Source organism: Mus pahari, chromosome 8 (assembly GCF_900095145.1).
Source record: "Mus pahari chromosome 8, PAHARI_EIJ_v1.1, whole genome shotgun sequence".
Classification (NCBI taxonomy): Eukaryota; Metazoa; Chordata; class Mammalia; order Rodentia; family Muridae; genus Mus; species Mus pahari.
The window spans coordinates 76,957,811-76,965,294 of NC_034597.1; the positions used below are offsets into that span (position 1 = coordinate 76,957,811).

The 7,484-nt window shown below is 40.0% G+C and overlaps 1 non-coding gene across 1 annotated transcript; it reads left to right on the forward strand.

The window, feature by feature from the left end:
- Nucleotides 1-6,843: 6,843 nt before the first annotated feature.
- LOC115064587 lies at nt 6,844-6,986 on the forward strand. The gene has a single exon (XR_003844425.1). It is a non-coding gene; the product is annotated as a small nucleolar RNA SNORA48 (small nucleolar RNA).
- The last annotated feature ends 498 nt before the right edge of the window (nt 6,987-7,484 follow it).

Sequence of the window (7,484 nt, forward strand, 5' to 3'; positions counted from 1 at the left end):
GAGGAGGAGGAGGAGGAGGAGGAGGAGGAGGCGGAAGGAGCTTTCTAACCTATACAATCATTTTAGACACCAGCAGCTTCCTGTCTTGCCTGCAGCTCTGGTAGAACTTCACTGGAGAAAAGCAAAGGCTGAGAGTGACCCATTGGAGCAGTGGTTCTTAACCTGTGGGGTCAAGACTCCCACAGGGGATTGCATATCAGATGTTTACATTACAACTCTTAACAGTATCAAAATTAAAGTTAAGGAGTAGCAAAAAACTATCTATTAGTTCAACTCGCAAGGAACTGTATTAAAGGTCACAGCATGGAAAGGTTGAAAACCACTTAGTGAGACTGCAGAAGTGCTGGGCCTTCCCCATGCTTTCTCCTTGCCTCAGAACACCGTATTTCTCCTTCCTGAGAACAGGAGGGTATGAGAGCCTCCTTCTATGTTTGAATATTCCATTTGAGGGAAGATGTCATGGCATTGGTCAATGGGTCCGGAGAATTAGTGTCTCTGAACATTTGTTTTAGATATTTGAATTTCAGTCTAAACCATTTAAAGGTAAAGAAAGTGAAACCCAACAAGTTCAATGTTTAGCTAGCGAGATGTTTACCCGTGGAACAAAAATAGACATAATATTTATGATCACTACAAATTCTAACCAGATAAAAAGTCTACGTCAGAAGGATACAAAAAGTGAATGTTTTTTCCTTTTACCTAGCCATTGCACAACAAAATTTCTAACTATTGACTGTTTTAAGATGGGGTCAAAGTACCCCCCCCAAAGGGTACTGTGCTAAGAACAAAGTGACTTGGAGTATCCCATACACTTCGTGGTAAAGCCTGGACTATCAGAACAGGTTCTAATCATGGACTAAGAGAAACACTTTTCAAACCTGTTTGGTTTTATACCTTCCCTCTTTGAAAATGGGTTTATAATAAACCTTTCCTTGATCTCTAGGTATTGGCACAATAAAAGCAAAGTATAAAAAAGCCGAGAGTGCTTTGTCAAGAACAACTGTTGAAGGAAGAGTGTCCTTGGCAATGTAGCCACGGCTGTTTAGCTGGCAGAACTCTGAGCCTTTCCACAGGAAATGAGTGCAAGTAGTCATCACAGAAAACTCTTACTCCCTAAAAGCCATTTCTCGGGGGGGGGGCCTGCTACCATGCATACGTGTGCATGCACATATGCATATGCACACATGCACACAGGTGTGTGCACATCAGTATCACTCAAGAGCTGAACACTCAATGGGATGTGGTAACCATAGTTACAAAACCTCGCACTTGGGAAGTGGAGGCAGGAAGAGCAGGAGGTCAAAGTTTTCATTAACTACAGAGAGAGATTGAGGCCAAACGACACTCTGGTTAAATGACACTCCGTCCCAAGAAAAACAAAATGAAGAGGAGAAAAAACGGAGGAGAAGAAAGAAGGAGAGGGAGGAGAGAGGAGTGAAGAAGAGACAAAGAGAACTAAAAAAGAAAAAAAAAAAACAAAAATAAAAAATGAAACATGAACAAAGAAAACAAATGCTATGAAAAGCTAGTACGTGTGGTGAACATTTCCTAGCAGGTGAGGCAGAAGCATTTCAGGGTGACAGAAGGACAGAGTTTTTGGCAGGGCTTCATCCTTTTACCAGTTTCCAGACCCTCATCTTCTTGCTGAGTCCTCACTTGGCAGACTGATAGCCAGCTTACCCTCTGAGCTATTTCCAGCCAAACCAGCCTCACTCATGAAGGCCTCTTCACCTTCATGGCATCATTCAGGGAGACTCTACCTTGACCACGATCCTTCTGGGATTGGAGTTTCCACATATGGATTTGGTGGCATGGGACTCAGGAATTCACCCTATTATAGCACACACACACACACACACACACACACACACACACACACACACACACCCTTTTTGAGACAGAATTGCTGTCCTGGTACTTGCTCTGTTGACCAGGCTGGACCGAAACTTACTTGCCTCTGCTACCCTCATACTGGGATTAAAGGCCTGTGATACCATGGCCAGCCTATGGAAACTATATATAAGATGGAACATGAAACAATTATTTATGTAAAAAGAGACCACAAAGGAGTATTATATAATAGTCTTTTGAAATAATGGAAAGAAATAAAAACTCGAGGTGGCAGAACTCAATTTAAATAGAAGAGAGAGAGAGATAGATGCCCTGATTTCAATCTCTGACATGTGGCAAGTGGAAATGAGCACGCAATGGAGAATAGATACTGCAGGAATACATAGAGTCACAAGGGAGGGAGGAGATAGGCAGTCCCTGTCTGAAGAACTATTGGAATTTGATGGCTGCTGTGGGAGAGGCAGTCAGTCTTCTTCAGGGATGCAGCCATTGGGTGGTTGCCCATGCTCCGATAGGTGGTTGCATAGCTGTGCATGTATAGGTAGCACTAAGTGACTCCAGTTTGAGAGAGTACATGAAGTTGGGAAGGATTAGTAGAGGTGGGCTGTAGAGAGAAATTGCAGTGGAAGGGTGGGCTTGATGGAACTGTTCTATATGTATTGTCTTAATTGCTTTCTACTGCTGTGATAAAGACACCAAAGTAACTTGGGGAGGAAAGATTGGATTTGGCTTACATAGGCTGGGTCGCATGGGTCGCAGCCTACTGAGGGAAGCCAAGGCAGGAGCCCAAGGCTGGAAGCTGGAGGCAGGAACCGAAGCAGGAGCTTTGAAAGAATGCTGATGACTAGCTTGCTCCCCATGGCTTGCTCAGCCTGTTCTCTTATAGTACTCAGGACTACCTGTCACTGTCCCCAGTGAACATGGTCCTCTCCTGTCAATCATCAATCAAGAAAACACCCTACAGACTTGCCTAAAGAAAGTCTGAGAGAGACACCTTCTCAATTGAGATTTCTTTTTTCTTCCCAAAGAATGTCAAGGCAATGAAAAGACTTAACCAGAACATGTATGTAAGAAAAATCTCAAACAATAAAAAATATTTAAAATGATATGAGGGAAAAACCTTATCGAACACTTAAAACAAACAAACAAACAAACAAAAACCAGTTCACTGTCAAAAAAAAAAAACAAAAACAAAACAAGAAATAGGATACCTTTGGGCCTTTGTTGAAGAAAGCATTGAAGAGTTATCTTCAATAACCAGGAACACCACAAAAAAACAATAGCAAAACAAAAACAAAAACAAAGACACCCCAACCCAAAACCACAGGAAAGTTTAAATATTTTTAATAAACAGAGCGAAGACTACAGCAACAACAACAACAAAGAGACCAGTGTGGCAGAAAGGAACTTTGCAAGTTCTCTTAATTTAATTTAGGGAATAATTGTCTAATAAATTAGAAGAATGTGGGATAGAAATGGTGATTGTTTCATCTATAATATCAGAAAAACAATTTTACAAGACATTATTTCAGGTTGATAGGCAAATCATAGGAGTAAAAGAATATTTAACCAACCCTAAGAAATACAATTTTATTGATTCAAAGAGCAGGCAAGAAGCTGACAAAAACATAGAGAAAATATGCCATTATTATCATTGAATTATATATTATATAGAATTAATGTTATAAAGATAAATAGAAAAATAAAAATGTAGACTTTCTTAAATATAAAAATACCACACATGCATGAAGCAGATTACTGTGGAAAGACGTGAAAAAAATACCTGCCCTTAGATAGAACAATACGACAGACCAAAGGCCAGACACATCTTTCATGTCAATAAATGTAAATGAATATGACCCACCTAATATAAAGAAAAACTTTTCACATCGCAGACCAAAGGAACCTTCATACTTTGTTCTGCATTCAGGAGACACATCTAAAACTTTCAGAAGAGTTAAAATTAAAGTCGTTCTTGAGATGTCAATATCAGATACAGTGGAATTCAGGATGAAAGGCGCTTTACAATAAAGGTCTTTTATAATGCCAAAGGGGACAATTGATAGTGAAGACATAAAAGTCATGAAAATCTATGCTCCAATCAAAAGCAGTAACACCCATGAAGCTGAAATGATAGGGAGAAATGAACAAAAACACACAAATGTAAGAAATTAAGGCCTTAAAAAAACTTGGAAAACTTTATTTTACTTTTAAAAGTGGCAGCTATTCTTTAGGTTTTCTTATTGTGTACAACATGTTCTAAAGAACTCCTTAAATTTAGCTAGATAGCAAATTTGTTTCATTAATTAGTATTTTTGAGATGAGAGCATATAATATTCACTATTTCATATTTCAAGAATATAATATCTGTCTTAAATTGCTTTCTAATTGTGATAAAACGCTGACCAAAACGAACGTGGGGAGGAAAAGGTTGATCGGCTTACAAGTCACAGTCTATCATGAAGGAAAGTTGGGCAGGAACTCAAGACAAGAACTTGGAAGTAAGAACTGAAGTAGAGACAGCAGAATGCTGTTATTGGCTTGCACTGCCGACTCACGTGCAGCTGTCTGTCTTAGACTTCCTGGAACTGAATCCCAGGAGTAGGACCACCCACAGTGGGCTGGGCCCTCACACATCAATCACTAATCAAGAAAATGCTCAAACACGCTTGCCTACAGTCAATCTGATGGAGACGATCTTCAGCTGAAATTCCCTCTTCTCAGATGATTCTAGTTTTGTCAAGTTGACAAACAAATTTTAAAAAATGCCATCTTTGATATCCATCATTGAATTTGGGCTTCTGGAGACAGCTCAGTCAATAAAGGCTATTCTGCAAAAGCTCAGACATACAAATATCCATTCCTCATATAAACATGTACATGCATATGCAGATGTATACATATAAATACAGAGAGAAATAAACTTTAATGAATCTTAAATGTTGATCCTCAATAATCAAAACATGTCTGTTTCTAATGTCTATGGACTCAGGAAAGTTGAAATATTTCAGATCACAGAGTAATCATCAGTGGATGTATTTTATCACAAACAACTTAATGATCATGATCAAGCAAAATCAGAAATAGACCAGAAAAACCAAAGGTCACTTCATGTGATAATACAAAATTTTTAATCATATATAATTAATGTATGCAAATAAGAAAAATTTGTGAGGTTCTTACTTGTGAAATGTACCCACAAAAGGGCTATAATGCAAAATTACAAAATTTCTAAAAGCAAACCAAAACCAATGGAAAAAACAAAGGTATGTATTAATAAATGAAAGTAAGTTTAAAGAACAGGGAAAAAGATAAATTTAAATCTTGAGTCTTGGCAGAAAAAGAAAAGAGGAATCTGGTTTACTGGGAAAAAACAAGGGGAATATAATTATATAAATTAGAAAGTGACAATGTGAGACTAACCCCAGAAGGAAGCCATTCAAAGAATTGTAAGATGACTCAATTCTATGCAAATAAATGGAAAAATCTGGATTAAATGAATAAATTACCATAAAAATTAGTCAGTGCAAGCCTACCAATTTTTAAGAAATACCTATTGTCAGCAATGTCTAAATAAATAAATAAATACATACATACATAATAACCAGCCACAGACAACTTTACAGGAATTTCTGTGAAACCTTTCAGAAAGATGACTTGTGTGCCCCTGGACTGTTCCAAGGATGGGAGCAGTTTAAGTTGTAAGCCTGTGTCTCTCATGCTGGCAAGATCTACACAGAGAATTCAATGCAGAGGAAGAACTCATACAGAAGGCTTAACATAAAGGAAAGTCATTTGTGGCGATCAGCATTTAAGACAGCTCTTTTTGTCCATTAATTTCCTAACTTAATGTGGTCTTAATTAAAATACTAAGGATTTATTTCACCTAGAGAACTTACTCCTGAATTTCACATAGAAAAGTACAAACAACGATAACAACAAAAACCTAAGTAGTTAATGATGATTCTTTTCTATGTGATTTCAGTTTTTTCATTCAATATATTTCCGTCATCTTGCCCCTTTTCCATCGTCTTCCAGATTCTCCTCACGCCCCTGTCCACTCAACTTCACATTCTTTCTCTCCCTCAAAAACAACAAGAACAAAAATAAAAATTAAAAAGGGAGGTGAGGGGCTCAAGAGATCGCTCAGCAGTTAGGAGCACTGACTGCTCTTCCAGTGGTCCCGAGTTCAACTCCCAGCTACCCCGTGGTGGCTCACAACCATCTGTAATGAGATCTGATGCCCTCTTCTGGTGTGTCTGAAAACAGCAACAGTGCACTCACATAAAACAAATAAATCTTTTTATTTTTTTAAGGTAGTTAATAAGACAAAACATGTCATAATGAAACAAAGGACCCTGTCTTTACAAAGGAGAGATCTATGAGGAAGAGAGATTGTAAGAGACACAGGTGGTTGATTTCTCCAAGGAAGCAGTGTTGTCCAGATGCAACAGCCTGAAGCACAGATGAAGAACTCACACAGTCTGAGGCAGCACACATACAACCTGCACACGGTCCAGATGGAGTCCCAGTACGAGGGGGAAGTAGACAGAGGTTATCGCCCCAAACCAAGAAGCTATTGCAATTGATACCTGCAATTCAATGTTCTCCCATGGAATGTCAGTGGGTATATCAATTACACTTCAGGGAAGGCCCCATGCCCAGGAATAACTGACCAACCCAAAACATGAAGATTCTTTTTTTGGGGGGGGGGGGTGAGACAGGGTTTCTCTGTGTAGCCCTGGCTGTCCTGGAACTCACTCTGTAGACCAGGCTGGCCTCGAACTCAGAAATCCGCCTGCCTCTGCCTCCCAAGTGCTGGGATTAAAGGCGTGCGCCACCACCGCCCGGCTAAACATGAAGGTTCTTAATACAAGAAAAAAGAAGAATGAGATAGTTATCACTCTACCAGATAACATGTTACTAATACATACATACATATGTATATACATGTATATATAGTTAAATGGGTTGAATCAAAATATTATAAACACTCCCTGGCAATGGGCAAAGAGACACCTCGTTGGTGGAGATGTTCTTGTATCAGTCAGGGGCAGAGCAGATGTCAGTCCTTGTTCATCCTAGCTTGATTTCTGGCTTGGTGGTCAAAGCTGTTTAATGCCTAGGACACATAAAAAATCAAATCAAATCCAATCCAATTGTGTCAGCACAGAAGGAGGAAGACAGACAGACCTGCGAACTACCATGCCACCCACAGACTTGCCCTCTATTACACAGAACAGGCGAACAGGCGGGTCATAGACACCTGCCTGTTGCCACACTATGAAACACGCACGGATGGAGGATCTCGCCCAGGGGCCCGCTAGTTGCTTGACCCAACTGCAGCAGGAGCCACCACAATGCGTGAATACGTGGTGGTCAGTTGGAAGAGAAAGAGAAGTACAGTACCGTGAGCATTATGAAGAGAGATGGAACTGGAGGCTTGTGGGTGGAGAGGAGTAGCCTGTTATGTCACCAGCTCTGCCTCCTGGGGCCGTGGAGAGGTAGCTTGCACCCCAAACTGCCACTGAGGGCCATGTCTGAGTCCATGACTACAAAGCAGCAGTGGTCCATGTTGATGTGTATGACTAGAGAACACAGGGATGTCCCTGTTGGGGCAGCCTTGAGGTACC